The 20,504-nt window shown below is 32.1% G+C and overlaps 1 long non-coding RNA gene across 2 annotated transcripts; it reads right to left on the bottom strand.

Annotated features, from left to right (window-relative positions):
- Window positions 1-5,645: 5,645 nt before the first annotated feature.
- LOC127832001 (uncharacterized) lies at window positions 5,646-13,825 on the bottom strand. Of its 2 annotated transcripts, XR_008026610.1 has the most exons (6): window positions 12,882-13,825; window positions 12,104-12,268; window positions 10,700-10,807; window positions 10,159-10,346; window positions 8,154-8,256; window positions 5,646-7,279 (listed from the first exon to the last, which is right to left on the bottom strand). It is a non-coding gene; the product is annotated as an uncharacterized LOC127832001 (long non-coding RNA). The 2 variants fall into 2 exon arrangements; XR_008026609.1 differs by having other exon boundaries at window positions 5,646-8,256; window positions 12,882-13,820.
- Between the last annotated feature and the right edge of the window lie 6,679 nt (window positions 13,826-20,504).

Genomic DNA, 20,504 nt, shown 5'->3' with positions numbered 1-20,504 from the left:
CGGCTCTGGGTTATAAAGCTGATAGTTGATTTATTGCAACTAATACGCGATTGAAATCTTGAGTTTTAAGAAGATTTCCTTATACAATTATTTCATGCAAGTTTTATGGGATTAAAATACGCAATGATACTAAATTCCTCAGCTGAAAAGAGAAAGTGAAAGTTCGTTAGGGGAGGTAACTTGCTCCCAAAACGAAAGTTCACTCTCGCAACACGGCAAATTAACACACAATGTTCAATGCATTCGAGGTAGTATTTAATTTGCAATGTCAATTTCGTTTAAAATGAGATTAATATACAATTTGCATTAAACAAATTACTGTTACTACGTGTATATTGTTGGACAATTTTGTATTTATATTCCGAATACTTTCGTCCCTAAAAATGTTCGTACCCGTGTTTTCAATGATCACAATGATTTGTGAAACTTCATTAACGTTGATATCGTAGAAAGCATCAAATGTATGTCACTTTCCATTGGGGAGACATATCGTTTTTTGCCGTCTGTCTATCTGTCAGTTTTTGTAAACAACTTAAACCTTTTGGCATTTGCCATAACTTTCGAGTTTTGTCTAGACTTGAGCTTTGTTGAGCCATTGGATATAGCAACTTCATGTTTGGCTTGCAATTGTATGTAGCAGTTTCACAAACTCAATTTGTTTTTAACTATTAAAAATAGGTATTTGTTGCTATCATGTGTGGTTGTTAAACACATTAGAAACACACTTTGGGAAAGTATTGTTTTCTATCTTTTTTATACTGTGTTAAGTATTTGGCTGTGCATTCTATACACTGTATCGACAATTTTCCCGCGCCAGCAAACAGGTAAACATAAGAGAAACTTCTCTCCAATACATACATAACACTAGTGGTTTACAATTGTTGAATGGGGTAAATATGTACTATAAACAATCACCCATGCTTATTAGCAACGGTAATAAATAATCACTAAACACCACATAATCACACATGCATGAATAATTTACCATCTGCATGTCAAGAACCTGTTTATAGAATATATTTTCACACATACAAACAAGAGTTAAAAATGGCCACATGTACAAAACCATTTTTGAAGTTAATCAGAGATGATAATAATTATCCGTAATTACTCTATGTTTTCGGACACTTAAAAATAATTTTTTTTTTCGTGTCCGAAAACTTAGATACGAAAAATATTCACAAAATACAGATGTCCGAAAACTTAGAGCCAAATATTGAAGTGTCCGAAAATAGCGTAAATTGTATCAACGACTACCGGTAAGCACGCGCTTGTAAAATACCATGCCGTATAGTATAAATTACAGTTTTAAAAGTTTGCACTGCATTTAAAGTAATTTTAAATGCTTAATTTATTTGACAGAAAGTTACTACAAGGCTGTACTTTGACCAACGAGTTCTAAGATGAGCATGTGATGTACCTATACCAAGCAAACTATGAATTCTTTGTTTGTTAATTTCCGATAGTTGTTGTCTAAAACCTTCCATTGTTCGTAAAACATGCAACAACAACAACAACAACAACAACAACCTTTATTAGCATATAAGCATAATACAATGCTTTTTTGCCACAAAACAGAAAGTTACGCAGTTAAACATACATTGATTCAATATTCAATAAGAGAAGTTTACAAAAAACAGTAGTACGTACAGCAGTAATCAATATAATTATATCATCAACTGTAATACGAGGAAAATGTAGAATTATTTTAATTATACAAACATATTCAATGAAAAAAATAAAATTAAAAATAACCTGGCTATGTCTTGTAGAAGTTAACAATTATAACTGATTGTCTATATTATTACGCATTTTATTAGCATTGAAAATATATTTAGCAAGGCTCATTATGTCTCTTTTATTTGCCGACTGCATTAGAAAGTCAAATTTATTGAACGTTGGCAACCTTTGAAAATATGATTTTAAATGTTTCTTTCTAATTTCTCGATATAAAGGACAAACAAGTAGAAAGTGATACTCGTTTTCTATAGCGTGTCCGTTGCAAAACTTACATTTTCTATTTTCGCGTAGTATGTTATTATAACGACCTCTTTCGATTTCTAATCTATGTGACGATAATCGAAATCGTGTAAGTGATGTTTTGTATTTCTTATTTGTTATAAAATCAAGATATGGTTCTAACTCAAAAGTGTTTTTAAATCTACAATAGCTCATGAGTCTAGGGGAATTATTTATTTCACTATACCAGCTTTGTTTGTAATTATCTAATAAACGTTGTTTTATTGTATTGTAGATGAATGTTTGATCGGTTTGATTTATGATAGTTGTTTGATCCGCCCATATATTGCTTAACCCAAGCTCGTCAAGAGTGTTTTTTATGTGTGACGCCCAATTTCGATGGTTTTATGTGATATTTTGTTGTGCATCGTTTAAATATCACAGAATATATTGTTTTTGTGATATTGTTATCACTTGATTTAAGTATTTTCAACCAATAGCGGAATATTTGTAATTTGCGTATTATGTATAGCGGGTATCGTCCTAATTCTCCGTACATACCAGCTAGTTTTGTAGATTTGTTTACTTTTAAGATTTTTCGAAGTAGTTTTGTATGTATTATTTCGATTTCTTTACCTTTCGTAACCCCCCATACTTCTGCTGAATAGTGTAGGGCTGGGGTTACTAGTTTATCAAATAGGTTTAATTGTTCGCGTGTTGAGAATTCGTATTGATTAATAATAGTGAAAAGTTTATGTAGAGATCTATTTCCACGTTCTGCTAGTGTTTGGGCTGTTTTATACCAGTTACCATTCTTAAATAGTGTTATACCTAAGTACTTGAAAGATGTCACTATTTCTAATAATTCCCCGTAGAGGTAAATGTTATAATTTGTATGGCGATTACTTTTTTCAAAGATCAAGACCTTTGTTTTACGTGTATTAATTTTAAGTTGAGATACTATGCAGTAATTTTCAATGTCATTCAACATTGATTGTAATGATGTTGGTGATGTCGAAAATATAACTTGATCATCTGCGTATGATAACAAGAAAAACTTAATGTCCTTAATCGTTATAATTCCTTCGATGTTTGAGTTTATGTTCTCTACCATATCATTGACGAACATTAAAAAAGTATGCTTGAACACGGGTCTCCTTGTTTTACTCCTGTATTAGATATTACATGTATATGATCGGATATTTGTGATTTCATTTTAACAGCTGCCTTAACAGAAGTATACATAGCTCGAAACGCGGATACAAATTTGGTACTAATTTTTTGCGATATCAGTTTTTGCCATAATAGTGCACGGTTTATGCTATCATAGCATTTAGCATAATCAATGAAAATGCAGTATAATTTTTGGCCCGAATTTAGTACTTTATTTATTAGACTGTGAAGTATAAAAATACAATCTACAGTACTTTTGCCTTTTTGATAACCGTATTGGAATTCAGATATTGATTTGTTCGATTCGCACCATTTGGTTAGTCGGTTTAATAACACTTGTGAATAAATCTTTGATATTATATTATTTAGGGTTATTCCGCGATAGTTTTCTGCTTGATTTGGGTCACCACTTTTATAAATTGGTGTAATGTAACCTAGTCCCCAATCTTTCGGGTAATTTCCACTTTCAAATATGTTATTGAATATATGTGTCAGATGTGGTTTTATGATGGTGTATGAAGCTTTGATTATTTCAGCTGGTATCTGATCCGGCCCGCTTGATTTTCCGTTGTGTTGTGTTGATAATGCTTGTTGTATTTCATTCTCTGTTATCGGGGAGTCAAGAAAATCATTTGTTTCGCTGTTGCCAGTGTTGTCATGGATGTTGTCAATGTTTTCATTGGACATGTCGTTTATATCATTACTATATAAATTATTGAAATGTTCATACATGTTTTCTATATTGATGTTGTCGGGAATACTTGCGTGTTGTTTATGACATTTTTAAATATTTTTCCAAAAAATTTTAGGCTGTGTTTTAGCTATATTGGTTAACCGTGCCCCTTCTACGACTCTATAGCGGTGTTTTGCTTTTCGTCTTACATCGTTATATTTTGTTCTGTGCTGAATAAAATTGTGTCTGTTTGCATCAGTTTTACTTTTATTGAAAGCATTTTTTGCGTGTTTGAAATTGTCTTTTGCATTTTTGCAAGTTCAATCGAACCATTGTGGTTTTTTATGTTGCCTGTTGTGCGAATTTGTTTTTATTACTTTGCCGAATATGCATGCACTGTTTTCTTGAAGATATTTAGTCAAAATACTAGTTTTCTCATCTACCGTTTTATTTTCATCAAACAATGTATTTAAGTTTTGAATTGTATTTTTTATTAACGTATTAAATTCATTAATTTTAGATTCGTCAAACACTATTTTTTTAGTTTCTGTTGTATTAGATTCATTAATATTAAATGGTGTCTTTTTGGTGTAATTTTTTCATATTAAAATAAAATATAGAGCTGCATGGTCAGAAAATTCTGTCCAGTCTAGAACTTCAAATTCTTTAACAAAATTCCGATCGAGCGTATCCTTTTGCATTAATAAATAATCCGTTACACTGAGGCCACGTGATGAACTGAAAGTGTAATTCCCATGTTTATCTTGCGCTAATCGACCGTTGGCAATAATGTGACTGGTGATTTTGCACATGGAGATCAAAGCGCGACCTTGAATGTCAATCACGTGATCTTGATTCATGCGTTTAGGAAAACTCGTGGGCGTAAAGTAAGAGTTGTTTGTATTTAAAGTGGTATCGCCATCTACATGTTTGTCATATTCTAATATGTCTGATAAATTCCCAGTTCTTGAGTTTAAATCTCCAACAATGTATGTAAGGCCTAAATTGCAATAGGGTGCATCACACTTTGAAGCGTTTAGTATTTGTCACAGTTATTTAACTAATAATGTGTAGTACCACTGCGGTAGATAATTGAATTGTTAATTGGCACTACCCCTGGTAATTGTCATAACGCTTATTATATCGGGCGAAACCATTGTTTAATACCGGTTTACAAGGTTATTTACCCCATAACGCAAATGTAATGGTCCGTTCCCCTCAGGCATGCACCTGTCATGTTTTATGATGTAAATCTGGTTGTAAAACCCCATGATCAAAGTGTCATTAGATATCGAAAACAGGACCAAAATTTGGTAACATAGCGCTGTAAAATATATTGTCCGAAAACTTAAAGACATTAATTATGGACGAAAACTCGTGTGTCCGAAAATTAAGAGTCACGAAAAATATTAATTTTTGCTAAAAAATGGGGTGTCCGAAAACTTAGAGTGTCCGAAAACATAGAATAATTAGTAAACAATTAACTTAAAATATGTAAACAACTGTGTCGCCTTTGTTTGCCTTCCTTATACTTAAATTGTCTAACACAAAACATGTATTCATATTCAAGGACACCTAAAGAAAATTTATGCTAATATACAAACAGCATAGCAATACAAAAAACATTAAAATTAAATTTACAAACACAAAATTAGCATAGTTACAAACACAATATATTCTGGGTATGAGATGGATTATACACAAATACATTTACCGGTAATAAAGGTAAAATTCTAGGTTATGTGAATAATAGACCCTTCACATGCCATTATTTAAACTAAAGCTCTTATATACTTATGCTTATGATTGCAAAATAATCCTTGAAATAAGTAACGCAGGATTTGTGAAATGAATCATGTATTACATTTATTACAATTATGTATGGAGAAAATACAAATTGACTGAAATTTTATCATAAAACATGGGAAATCAGTACAGGAGATTTAGACAAAAAATCTCTTTTTTCAAGTTTCATGAGGGTTCATTTGGTTGAAATCATTGAAAAGTAGAGTACATATACTGAACAATATTCAACATATAAATAAATATTGCAATCTATGCAGAATGGAAACATGACCTTAAAGGTAAAAAACACTGATTTATTCCAAAGCCAGGTGATGTGTTTACAATAACACTTTTAAAGTTCATTATACATTTTAAATTAAGGAATAATTGTTTTCCAAAGGGTTTCAAAAATTGGTTTATCAATCAAATAATAACAGTTGTCCTTGGGCTAAATAATATGTTGCTAATGCACAAACAGTACCTTATTATTTAACACATAGGTTAACACAAATAAATATCACATCCACTTTAGAAGCAAATTGATATTTACTCTAATTATAAATGGTAACATCATATAACATAAATATAAAATTAAATGAATAGTATGACATAATAGATCACAATAGTAACAGCATGAAACTCTAATCTTCCCAGCTTTGTAAGAAACACTACAATAGTGTTTAATACATGTACAGAGGAATGTATACAAGTCAGTGCTACATGTCTGTGTCTATTCTTCAGCCATAACATCAGTATCCAAAAAGCAGTGTTGGGGATCTGTGACAGAACATTTTAATAAGAAGGCAGAGTTCGCTAGGGACCAGCAAACCCTCAACAAAAAGTGGGACAACCTTGTACAGGTTCATAGGTCTCTGTTTGCAGAGCACCTTATTCTGTCAAACAAAACAGGTACGTTATTGCATAGTCAAATCTATCTCATCAAGCATTTTTGGATTTAGGTGTTCACGTCATTTTCAAAAAATATTATCTTATATCAGTGACAAGTACACCATCCTTGCTCCTGATTTTTCCCATGGAAACACAATTATTACGAGTTGAGAAAGGAATTAGTCTTATCATAGACTTCTTTGAACTTTGTAAAGAATATTGGAAAAGCTGGGGTTCAAATGCACGACCCCTGTATTCCTGATTTGTTTGTCAAGTGCTACCCTCATATTTATCAATTAGATTGTAAGGTAAGAGTAATGCTAAGTACTGTTAAATTTTAAAGTACTGGGCTAAATATGGCTGTTAAATTTAAATGTACTTAGTTACATGTATCAGTTAACTCTTTATCGTAAGCCCATAACCATACTACACATTTTGGTCTTCCTTAATTGAAAGAGGTTGTAGACCATAATTAAAATTATAATAAAATATGAAACAAAGTCTTTGGAAGGGTAGAAATCATTGTGAGATAAGAAGACATTGCTTATATTGAGCCATTTCTCCTTTTCTCACAATGCTTTTAGGACTGTTTGAAAACAACTATTTAAGAGATATCTTGGACCAAATAATTTCACTATCACTTTTCCTACGTATACTCACATGCGTGTATTTCCTTTATGGAGGTGGACCAAAACCTGCACAACTATCAGTTTTGACTGAATCAGTAGTTGATGTTGTGGAGAAAAAATCCCAAACATTATCAGGAATTGCCCTGTCTGAAGACATGGATTCATCCATGCTCTTGATAAAACAGCAAAGGTAATTATTTTTTAAACATATTTATGCTCAAAGTGTTAGAATACAAATACAACAAGACTATTGCCGAGCAATAAATGTCCCATACCGGCTCCACCATTGTCAGAAATTTCACCATTGTCAGAATATTTTTATTATTTGTTTCCATAGCAACCACAATTTTTGACGTAGGAACAAAATGAAATGACGTGCATAATGTCCATATTGCCATCTATCCATGTTCCAAGTTTCATGATCAAATATTAAGAACTTTTAAAGTTATCGCAGGATCCAGAAAAAAAAAACATTTTCAGCACTATTTCTAGTCTACTTGTTGCCATAGCAATAAATAATAATAAAATTGTATGAGTTTATTGCAGATTACTATATAAATTATTGTGGGGATGTGAAATTACACAAAGTGAGCCATTTCTCCTTATCCAAAAAATATGTCTACCCTTCCAAAATACTTTCTATATATTGTTATACAATTTAAACTATCATAGGTCACACTGTTCATTTCGGAACAGTTTAAAATGTGTTGTTTGGTAAAAAATTAATTCATTACTACTGAGAATGAGGGTATACTTTTCTCATAATGATAGCAATAGAGATCTACATTAGATGCAAATTAAGAGGAAATAGACCACAGATGATAACTTTAGAACAAAACAAGTATTCCTTAAATGAACAATAAGTTTTTCTTTTTCCCATAACAATAAAAAACACCTCATTTCCCAACAAAGTGTAAATAAAGGCAGAAAAAGGAGAACAATGCCTTGACATAAGTGACATAGGAGATTAATAACCATTAGAGATAAAAGATTCTAAATGAAGCTTTTATCAAATAATAATGATGTAATTTTCTTTCCTTCCATACAGTGTGTGCAGTCCTCAGCAACCGGGAAAAGAGTGCAGTCCTCAGCAACCGGGAAAAGAGAGTCTGGGAGATTCACCAGGAGGTAATGAAAGGTATTGCCATCCTAAAATGATGGAAACATGTGTAAATTCAATTTATTTTCTAGAATTATGCCTTAAACCATTACCTAACAATATCAAGATTTTAAAAGTTCTTGCAAAACTCTAGACATAATTGTTTAAAAAGAAGATTGTTGAAAAAATGAGCAATTTCTCTTTATCTAACGATGATTTCTACCTTAACAAATCAAATTAATTGTAACTGTTGTCTATATTCTCTATCAATTAGGGACAGTTCATAATGTGTTGCTGGGTAATGAGTTTAATTTCACATGAATCATAAAATTTATTTTATACATGTCATACATGTGAACATATTATCAATAAAAACAACATTTAATGCAATATTTAGTTTAAACAAAAGTTCACTTATTTTCCCTTTATATAACTTAGAATTAAAAAATGAACTCGCTTCAAACCCACTCTTTTTATTTCATCATTATTTGGTATAATTATTTTTTTGATTTACTTTGATGAGATTCCTTGTTTTTTAACCTTTCCCTGTTTAATGAGGTTTGCAGCAGATCCCTTTTGAAGCATTGAGACAAAAGAAACAAACTCTTTGTGATTACTTGTAATGATATTAAATCAAAGTTGAAAACTTAGTGACAAAAAGATAATTTGCTCATGATGAGCAAATTCTAATATTTTCCCATGGGCTGCAAAATTGTTAGACAGCATTTATACATGTACTAGAAAAGGGTTAACTCATTTTCTTACAGTGGAAATCATTACTCTCTTCTTTTTTTCAGCACAATAGCTGTCATATGCTGTGCATGCAAATGTCACAGGAAACTTGAAGCATTGAAGGAAGAAAAACTAAAACTTCAAATAAAATACTACAAAAGGAAGCTTGTTGAACAGTAAATGGAAGATATTTGTTGGATTCGGTGGAGTATCGATTTTGTTTCACGAGTGATCATATAATACAGCCACGAGTGAAAATATGTATTTTTTATGATCATAAGTGAAATAAAATAAATATATCATTCAATCCAACAAATTTTCTTTTTATTTTATGCTTTTTTAGATATCTGTTGTTTTTTTACATTGCAAGAGTTTAATTGGATAATTTCGCTGGATTTATACCGTAATTTGGTAAAAAAAAAATAACGTCAATTCACAGAACAATAGTGAAAAATATCGTTATTTTTCACTTTATTTTTCACTGTTTAAAACAATGAAATATCAGTTTTAATTCACTAATATATTTCTCTATAAACAACCGGAAAGCATAAAATAAATACAGAATATGTGTTTGTTTGCCATGAGATGTATAGAGAATATTATGCTACTGACTTGTGATAGCTACTGACTTGTCATATGAATGTTATCTATCATTAAAATATGCTTTCAGCTCACAAGAAGCATACAGACAATCTTGTATTAAACGACCATCTTCAAGACCTCCAAAAGGTGTTCTATAAGACAGATGGCAGCTTAATACAGGATGCTAGTCATGTAGAAAGCTCCGATAGGAGCTTACCGCATGTTTAGCATCCTGTGTTAAGATGTCACCTAGTTTTACAGGCATTCATGCCATGGTTTAGAGAGGTTGTTTAAAGTTTAAAACAATATTGACTGTATTTTGCTGAAGGTGTGCTTTTGTGATACTGAAGTTGCCATAGTATGTCAGTCTACATGTCCTGGTGTATATCTGTCTGTCAAGTTTTGTTTACTCTAGTTGACACATTTTTGCTTATATCAAAATAAGGCCAGTACCAAAATGACATTTTATGACTTTTGCAAACTACTCTAAAAATCATTGTGGAATAAAGAGAAGTTGTTCAAAATGAGCAATTTAGCTTTATCCTCCAGTAAGTTTTGTATGTTTTTATATAGTTCCATGATGTTCTGAATTTTGAAATTAATTTTCAAAGGGATATGGGAAATTTAATGCAATTAACCTTTTTTTCAAAAATAAGTATTAACAAATAAGTCCCTGTATCTAAGTCCCATTTGTGGGCCATTTTCCATGGGGTCTGGCTGGTTGAGTTCAGGCTGGTTATCATCATTTTCCTCCATTTCAACATCTGGTAGAGGAATATTTTGCCTTTTGCAAATATTGTGCAATACAGCACACGCTGTTATTACCCTGATCATGAAATATTGGAATATGTTAACCTATTACCAAACAAGACAAAATTTAGACAAATCTCGTTATTAGCCTAATTATTAGTAATCGATAAGGGTAAAAGTTTTTGGTTTCAATTGAGAAAAATGCAGCCTTATAAGTTGACACTTTTTATCTACATCAATGATATGATGTATGGTTATAATTACATATTGTGAATTTCATAGGGCCTGATTGTAGTTTTATTATTAGTCAATTTGTCAGAAAGTTGCATTGTACAAGGAGTTATTTAAATGTTCAAAGATTTTGTTTACAAAAATAATTGTTTTTGATAAAGGTACAAATAAGTAATAGGTGAATTATAAGGAAACTACCTGCAAGCCTTTTCTGGTTTCATACGGATTTCTCCATGAAAAATACCAAATCTCCTTTTCAGTTGCCCTATGCCCCTTTCTACTTATGGTCTAGTTATTTTGTATGCTCTAAAATAAAGAAGTTCTATACTTTGAAGTTGAACATTAAGCATTTTCACTGTATTTGAATGTACTTTCTTTAAGCAAGATATTCTTTTGCTACAATGTGACGAATTTGTTAGAGATGCAATGACTGAGCTTGACATTCTTCCTTGTAACACAATTAATTGGTTTGTTATTGAATAGAATAACTTAATTATTATACGCCCGTTTTCAAAACGGGACGTATTATAAAATCACCCTTTGCGGCGGCGTCCAAGGCAGTATCCGCTCTCTTCACCGAACTTGGTCAGAAGTTTCACTAGACAATATCTAGGTCAAGTTGGAATATGGGTCACGCTGGGTCAAAAACTAGGTCACATGATCTGTTAGTGCATTTCAAGGATTTAGCATGGTGTCTGCTCTCTAATTGAAGTAGTTTTAATCTGATCTCCACCAGATTTTGGTCAGAAGTTGTGTCTATATGATATCTAGGTCAAGTTCCAATATGGTTCATGCCGGGTCAAAAACTAGGTCACGAGGTCACTTAGTGCATTTAAAGCATGTAGCATGGTGTCCACTGACTGACTTATGGGGTTGTTTACCCTCGGGACTTCGGTTAATAAACCATTGCCCGAGCACACTGCTTAACATATAAAACTCTACATTAAAAGGTCGAAAACGGCCATAAAATGGACAGCCCGATTTTACTGGGCTGTACCATTGATACAAATAAAAAACTTTGCAGTGTTGGTGCGGTGCTTTAATAAAAACCTGGTAATTTAAAAATAGCTTTACATTGGCTGAGCCTAACGCTGTTAAAAAGCGTCGTTTGTATTGGTGTCCACTATCTAATTGAAGCAGTATAAATCCCATCTCCAACAAATTTGGTCAGAAGTTGTATCAATATGATATCTAGGTCAAGTTCCAATATGGTTCATGCCGGTTCAAAAACTAGGTCACGAGGTCACTTAGTGCATTTCAAGCATGTAGCATGGTGTCCACTATCTAATTGAAGTAGTTTTCATCCGATCTTCAACAAATTTTGTCAGAAGTGGTGTCTAGATGATATGTCAAGTTCAAAAATGGGTCATGGTAAAGTTATCTAGTTGTCCTAAACCTTTTAATGGGCGTATCTTGTGACAGTTTGGCACTTAAGTACTATTTCCTCCATTGTTATCACCAATATATAAATAATATTGGTTGGGTTAGAGCATTTGGGGTTTGTTTTACTGCATCTAGGTAATATTTGGTCTTTTTTGACCATTTTACACCATACCTTTTTCCAATTTTCCTTCAATTGTATGCAAACTATTTTTCATTTACCGTGCACTCCTTCTGGTCCTGGAGAAACAACCGTTGTAGACTCCATCCCCACAATTACCTCCCTTAGTTCAACTGAGTGACATCATCCCTGCTGGCTTTTTTCCCCCACTCACACCGGCCTACACTTCCAAAATCTCTTCTTCTTTCAACCCTCCAGGGTGGCAACTTGTAATTTAAATATATAAACGCATATAGTACTGTACATATTGTAAATAATGAACTTTTTGTACAAATTTAGTTGTTTTGTCACATTTTTAGCTGTAAAGCACATTGTTTTACCCTTATTTTTATGTGGCCCTATAAAGGTGACCGTTTGGAAACACCGCTTTCTTACAGCTTTAGGCTAGACATTGATTATTAATTTTATTAAGTACTGCGTTTTTAACGCTTCTTGAATAAGTATAGATATTTTTAAACCAATAGATTTTTATTAAGGCACCGCACCAACACTGCAAAGTTTTTTATTTATATCAATGGTACAGCCAAGTAAAATCGGGCTGTCATTTTATGGCCGTTTTCGAACTTTTTATCCAGAGTTTTATGTTAAGCAGTGTGCTCGGGCAATGGTTTATTAACCGAAGTCCCGAGGGTAAACAACCCCATTAGTTAGTCAGTTTGGCAATCTTGTTATTTACTGTTATGAAATTTCAGAGTTATAGGCTCAAGATTTATTTTCCTTATGTTATTAAAAGTTTTACAATTTAAATGTGTGTGTCATTCTCTTTATGGGCAACATAAATGTGATATCCTATACATGGCAATATAAATATAATATTACCTGTTGTACCGGGTTTGTTGTCCTGCTTGAGGGTTTGCGTATGGGGTAAGCAGCCATCTTCGAGAGGGATAACCACTATCTCCAAGTAGGTGATACCTGACGGGGATGATTCCCTCCTCAAACAGCTGTCTAACCCCACTATTTTGTAAAATCCGGCTATCATGTGAGTATCCTGGCCACCTCGCAACAACACTATGATTGTGTCAAAAGCATCAAATACAAGCTGGGCATTTATACTGAGAAAACCTTTTCTATTCACATAAATTTCCTCTTCCAAAGAGGGAGCCAGGATTCTCACATGAGTGCAGTCAATCACACTCATAACTTTTGGGAAATTTGTAACACCAGCAAATTTAGCCACTTGTGTATCCAGGTCATGCACAGATGTTGGGAAACGTATATGCTCCCGGACCATGTCTGATGATGTTAGTTCTTGAAGAACCTCACTTATTACTTTTGAAACCGTTGACTGACTGACCTGATGAAGGTCTCCATCATTTATTTGGAATTCTCCAGAGGCAAGATAACGTAACATTATCAAAAAAAAAATTCAAGAGCAGACGGGCTTTTATGTCTGGCCGTACGGGGACTTAAAGTTGCCCCTATCATCCTCTCTAGATAATTTATGCCTGCTTTATTCAGTCTGTATCTTTTTATTATTTCGTGGTCTGTTAATTCTGTTAGCATGTCCAGGCGTGGCGAATGTAATGGCATTCCTGTATTTGAAATAAATAATAAAACTAAGCAACGATTTCAAAAGCTATCACCATTTGGTGTATGCATAACAAAACTAGTTAACCCTTTCAATGTTTTAGGAAGTTTGCAGCAGAGTAAGCTTTAGTTGCATCTTTATTGTTAAACACAATCAGCATATTATTTCTAAATAGCTGTTTAATTTAATGAAAACCTTAAGATGTACGATGTTAACTTATTCATCATGAGTAAATTCTCATTTTAACTCAACGTTTTCAAACATCGTCAGCTTAAGAGGTGTTGGGAGGCGTTAGTAATGGGAAAATGGTAAGAGTTGTCGAGATTTAACATTATCTGTTCACTTTGAATATTGGTAAATTTAAACATAATTGATTTGAATACTTACATTCTTTGACTTAGTTCGAGATTTTGTTTTTAAAACAACAACATTTTAACTACTTAATGATCTTAGTTTAATTATCATGAGAGACGCCTGAACATAGAAAACATTAACGTATCTTTCTTCCTTTGATGTCAAACCACACAGGGAAGTAGACAGTGTCATATTAGTTCACAGTTTTGACAGGACGATCAAAACGATGAAAACATGTTTAAATAGCAAAGTATACATTTAACCCCTGCTGTCAACAAATTTGTCATCTGTCTCAGATATTTCAATATAAATTAAAGTGTGAAAATACTCGGCGTAATCCGTGGTGTCCGAACTTATATCCTGTCCGATATTGCTGCATTGTAGATCCAAATTAATTTCTCTTATTTAAGTCCACAAAGCGTAAATGGAATATTCATACAGATATCATATTTTGTTATGCATTATCAGCATAAACGAAATAGACATTCGCGCATTTTTAAGACACAAGAAAATGAAATTAAAATCCACAGCGTTCGATGACGCTCATTAAAGAGTTGTCTTATCTTTCAGTCGAGTATGACGGCACGTACTAAAAGGCGTATAAAAGAGCGGAGGGATGATATAGCGTATAAAGTAAAGAGCGGATAATATAGACAAAGAAGGATTATCGGAAAGAGCGGATGATATGAACAAAGAAGGAAACTGCGGATGATAAATACAAAGAAGGAATCTGCGGATGATATATTTGATATAGGGTATATAGTAAAGAGCGGGTAATATAGACAAAGAAGGATGATCGGAAAGAGCGGATGATATGAACAAAGAAGGAAGCTGCGGATGATATATACAAAGAAGGAATCTGCGGATGATATATTTGATATAGGGTATATAGTAAAGAGCGGATAATATAGACACAGAAGGATTATCGGAAAGAGCGAATGATATGAACAAAGAAGGAAACAGCGGATGATATAAACAAAGAAGGGATTTGCAGATATATGAATAATTTTTAAATTTGCGGACATTATGAATCTGCGGATGATATGAACAAATAAGGAAACTGTGGACATGATAAACAAAGACGGCAATATGCCATAGTACACTGAATGGTGTGACTGGCTAACAAGAATTAGTATTTAAAATATGTTTGGCTATGATTCAATGAAAAAGGATGATAAGATTATTATTTTTTTGTAAAACCAAGTTTTATTGCACATCCAATTTTAATAGACATTACTTTATTGATAATAAACACATCAGTAATGTTAGATTTATAAAATGAATTACATTTTTATCCACAAAAGCATCATTTATATATATATGTGTCTTGGGTTAATTTTATGTTTTCCGAAGTATAGATGAAATCATTGTGTGATAAGGGTCATTTATAAAGGAGAAAATAAACATAATAATAAAATATCTGCATCGTTATTGTCTTTTTTTCTGGAAAAAGTAAACAACAACTGTTAAAACTCCCTATTGTTATTATTAATACGCACCCTTAGTGTCCTTATTGAAGCTATTTAGCGCATTATCGATTATCGATTGCTTCTAGTACACAAGAAATTGGCATGTTATTTTAAACTAATTGTTGATAAGCTGATAATAATCTTGAGAACAAGTCACCCAGATCATTAAAGCGTAGCATAACGGTTTTTACCAATACATGAATGAGATAACGAAAATATTAAACTTAACAAATTTCAAAGGAAATATTTTCTAATGACATCTTCACTAATTGCACATGCAAGTAAAAGTACATAAACGCTGTATGAATTATGTGCAGCAAATATGAATATGTAAACTTCATGAAATAAAAAAAAGTATAATATATTTGTCGTTGTTTTAATTTAAGTTTCTTTCCGTTCTAATTAAGTAAAAAAACCGGCATTCACAATATGTCGATGTAATCGAATTCATATGTTCACTTATAAATGAAATAATTAATTCGATGTTTTTCTCACATTTCCACCAAAATGCATGGCTTATTGATAATTTTGTTTGATCATCCAAGTCTTACAACTTACAAGTTAATAAGTAAGGAACAATTAATTTGTTTAGAAGCAACTGTAGACAAACACTCAACAAATCAACTTTTATTATTTTATTAAGGTACCATGTCTGTTAAACGTTTGTAATTGTTCACAGATTGATACTTGGATTTGTTGTAATCTGCTATAATGATTGACAGTTTTACCTTTAATTTTCATTAACATTTTTATGATTAAAGCCGCATATCACACCTTTAACAAACAGTAATGATTGTCAGTAAGTTGTACCGTTTAAGTTCCATTAACAAGTATATGCTCAATGCCACAGGTCACACCTTTAACAAACTGTAATGGTCGTCAGTCAGTTGTACCTTTAATTTACATTAACAAGTATATGATCAAAACCACATGTCACACCTTTTACCAGCTGTAATGATAGAGTAAATGTCGACTGCGTGTATATATTTCAAAATCATCCAGCTTTTTTACAAACCTTTACAGCATATCTATAGTATAGTGAGCATTACACAGTGTTTTTTTTATTTGCATCAGATTATTATTATTTATTTAAAGTGCGTTTCTATAGTGATAGTTTTGTACACATAATCCGAAGCTTACTTCTTTATTTGCATCAGATCATTATTATTTATTATTTATTTAATGGTCCATATTTCTATATATTATCCGCAGTTTCCTTCTTTGTACATATCATCCGCAGTTTCGTTCTTTGTATATATTATCCGCAAATCCCTTCTTTGTATATATCATCCGTAGATTTATTAATTATTCATATTGTCCGCAGTTTCCTTCTTTGTATATATCATCCGCAGTTTCGTTCTTTGTACATATCATCCGCTGTTTCCTTCTTTGTTCATATCATCCGCTCTTTCCGATAATCCTTCTTTGTCTATAGTATCCGCTCTTTACAGATTTGTTTGGCAGTTTCGTTCTTTCGTAAAACTATTAGTGTTCGACGCAAAAATAAATCCAAGTCAATAACAATTGATTTATATTGTATATGTAATTTACCATCATTTGTAGGAGATCAAGTTCAATGCGACAAATGCTCAAACTGGTTTCACAAGCAATGTGTTCATGCACCATCGGACATTTCCAATGTTGATGTGCAATTTGTTTGCCCAAATTGCAACATGTAATAAATTCTATTATATAAAAACATAATACGGGATAAATAGCGATGTATGACTCATTTTTTAATTATATGTTATGTATTTATATTGTGTACCATATATTTAATTACACTTTTTATTATAAAGTATTTTTATTATTTTTATTATATGTATTTATATTATGTATCAAATATATAATTACACTTTCCGGCCAAAATACAGGTGTATGCCCTGTTTTCTTTTTTAAATATGTAATTACTTTCTATTATAATTATCTAATTTTTGCATCATGTAATAACTTCTATTATATAAAAACATAATACGGGATATATAGCAATGTATGACTCATTTTTTTATTATATGCATTTATATTATGTACCATCTATTTAATTACACTTTCCGGCCAAAATACCGGTGTATTTTCTGTTTTTTTTTTAATATATAATTACTTTCTATTATAATTATCTAATTTTTGCAACATGTAATAACTTCTATTATATAAAAGCATAATACGGGTTAAATAGCAATGTATGACTCATTTTTTATTATATGTATTTATATTATGTACCATATATTTAATTACGCTTGCTTCAAAATTTAATTTATTGTTTATATAAGTGACGATTTCGGCCTATTTTTTTCAAATTTGGCTCTTACAAGAGGTGGCCCATTGTGTCACACCGGTCTTACTGACCTGTGTGAATGCGCGCTAAGCATTGAGGGAAACGGACTTTTTTCCATCATGGCGTTGGTAAACATAATAAACACGGAAGTGAAAAATGGTAATTAATTATTATCAAAAACAGGCCTAATCAAACCGGGCCAGCTGTAATATATATTTGGATGCAGTTTGTGCTTCAAAAGGAGCCACTTTTCATGTCAGTCTTTTGTTTGTAAGAATCACTAAACACGAAATTAGACTAACTAAACACGTTGCAATACTGTATCTTAGAAATAGTAGATAAATCTAAATCATGAATAAATATTTATAATTAAATACCTGCTAAAATTTGAGAACGTAAACGATTTAAAATAAACGCTGTGAACATTACAAGGAATCGTACATGTAGGCCTTCTGTGTGAGAGGATTAATCAGGGATAAAATAAAATGGAGTTCGAAGGATCTAACATTTTGAGGAGGACGTCATGGTATCTTGGACATTTGGCACTTTCATATATTTATTAAGAAGATACTGAAAATGCTGAATGTGCTAATTGCAACATCTAAGACGGGCAGGTGAGATTTTTACAGCTTTATTTTTCTTTACATAATATTGTATATCACTTTATGCTAGTTTTTTTTTCTCACCATTTTGGGAATGGGGCCGGGTCCCTTTAAATTGGAAAATAACGTGTTCTTTTGAGTTAATTTGGGAGATTAATATTGTTGCTTTTATGATTGAAAATACTTTGAAATTGATAATAATAGTGGTTTTAATAAGATATATTTTAAGGTTCAACTTCTTGAGCTTGACTTTGAGATAATTTACATGTTTATATAATTATTAAAATATTATTTTTTTGTGGAAACCTTCCATTGGGAATTTTTAGGTCCCATTTGCGAAAAATATATACTTTTTTCCATAGGGAATGGGTCCTCTTACCGGACCCAAACTTGAACGAAAAAACCTACTGTATGCTCAATTTTAGCTCGGCTGATTTCAGGGAACACCCTAGGTATTGTCATGGAAAGCTCGTCGTCAGATGTCCGCGTCGTGCTAAAACCTTTACATCAGCTCTAAAATCAAAGTGCTTCCGCCTATAACTTTGAAACTTTATATGTATATGCACCTTGATGATTTCTACACCCCACATCCATTTTGGGGTCACTAGGTCAAAGGTCAAGGTCACTTACCTCAATTTAAAAAAAAATTCATTTATTCAAAACTGCACCGCAGCCTAGCTTGGCACCCATTATGTGGTGCTCTTGTTTATATATAATTTTAAAAATGTATTAATAACCAGAATAGTTGATGCATGTATAAATTAAAAGATACAACCATGAACAGTGTGTTTAAATTTTTAATAAATATGCTTTGATTGCGTATATGCAAAACAATGAAGTCCATAATTTGTTTACTGATTTTTAAAATGTTGAATGTCACACCTCACGTACCACTCCGTTTATGTACCAACACTTTATGTACCACTATCTGACACTTTATGTACCATATTTATAATATATAGAGATAACTCATTTAATATGAATGTGTGTTATTGATGAAATGTATTTTGTGTGATAGTATTTATGAATTTAGACTTATATATTGACCATAGATTTTATTTTTTGTGAGATTGTCTAAGTGTCACTGAGTGTCTTAGTGTAATTTATTAGCCCAAGTACATGTAGTACTTAATAAATGATTTATTAGTCTTACCTGAAATTGAAGTAAATTATAAAAATTCATTTGTCTCTTATCTTATCCTGAGGATATAAAGTCTAAAATGTTTGTATTATATTGTAAAATTGAAATGTGATACTTTGAAGAGAAGAGATAATGACCTTAATGTTCAAACTGTAAAAAATCAAATTATTCCCATCTTTAGACTTTAATCATGTTTAGAGAATGACCTTGATTCATTAGGACTGCTATGAATGAATGGACAATAATACCTATATTTTATGTAGGTGGTACGTAAAGTTTCAAAGTACCGGTAGTACATAAAAGGTCTGGTACATGTACATAAGGTGTTACACCCTAAAATGTTCATGGTATCAGTGTTTCAATAATGTAGTGACTAGTGTTTCTTATTATGTATTGCTTAGGCTGTTTTGTTTCAAATTTCAAATTTGCATTTATGTTAAAGCATTTTTAGTCATTTTGTGAATTCCATGTTTTTTGTAATAAGGTGAATTATGTTGCACATGGCGTCAAATATTAATTCATGGTCGCTGTGGTGTAGAGGATGTTGTCCGCTGGGCGTGGGTTCGATCCATACTCTGGGAGAGTACTCATTATCGTCTCCATGGACAACAAGTACTGGTGTACCAAGAAGTAGTAGTAGAAGTAGTAGTAGTGGTGGTGGTTGTGGTGGTGGTAGTAGTAGTAGTAGTAGTAGTAGTAGTAGTAGTTGTAGTAGTAGTAGTAGTAGTAGTAGTAGTAGTAGTAGTAGTAGTAGTAGTAGTAGTAGTAGTAGTAGTAGTAGTAGTAGTAGTAGTAGAAGTAGAAGTAGAAGTAGTAGTAGTAGTAGTAGTAGAAGTAGTAGTAGTAGTAGTAGTAGTAGTAGTAGTAGTAGAAGTAGAAGTAGTAGTAGTAGTAGTAGTTGTAGTAGTAGTAGTAATAGTAGTAGTAGTAGTAGTAGTAGAAGTAGACTAGTAGCAGTAGAAGTAATATCAGTAGTAGTAGTAGTTGTAGTTGTTGTTCTTGTTGTAGTAGTAGATAATTAATTAATTAGTTGTAGTAGTAGTAAGAGTTGTAATGGTTGTGTTTGTATT

This window comes from Dreissena polymorpha, chromosome 5 (assembly GCF_020536995.1).
Source record: "Dreissena polymorpha isolate Duluth1 chromosome 5, UMN_Dpol_1.0, whole genome shotgun sequence".
Taxonomy (NCBI): Eukaryota; Metazoa; Mollusca; class Bivalvia; order Myida; family Dreissenidae; genus Dreissena; species Dreissena polymorpha.
This window is presented reverse-complemented; position numbering and strand designations above follow the sequence as displayed.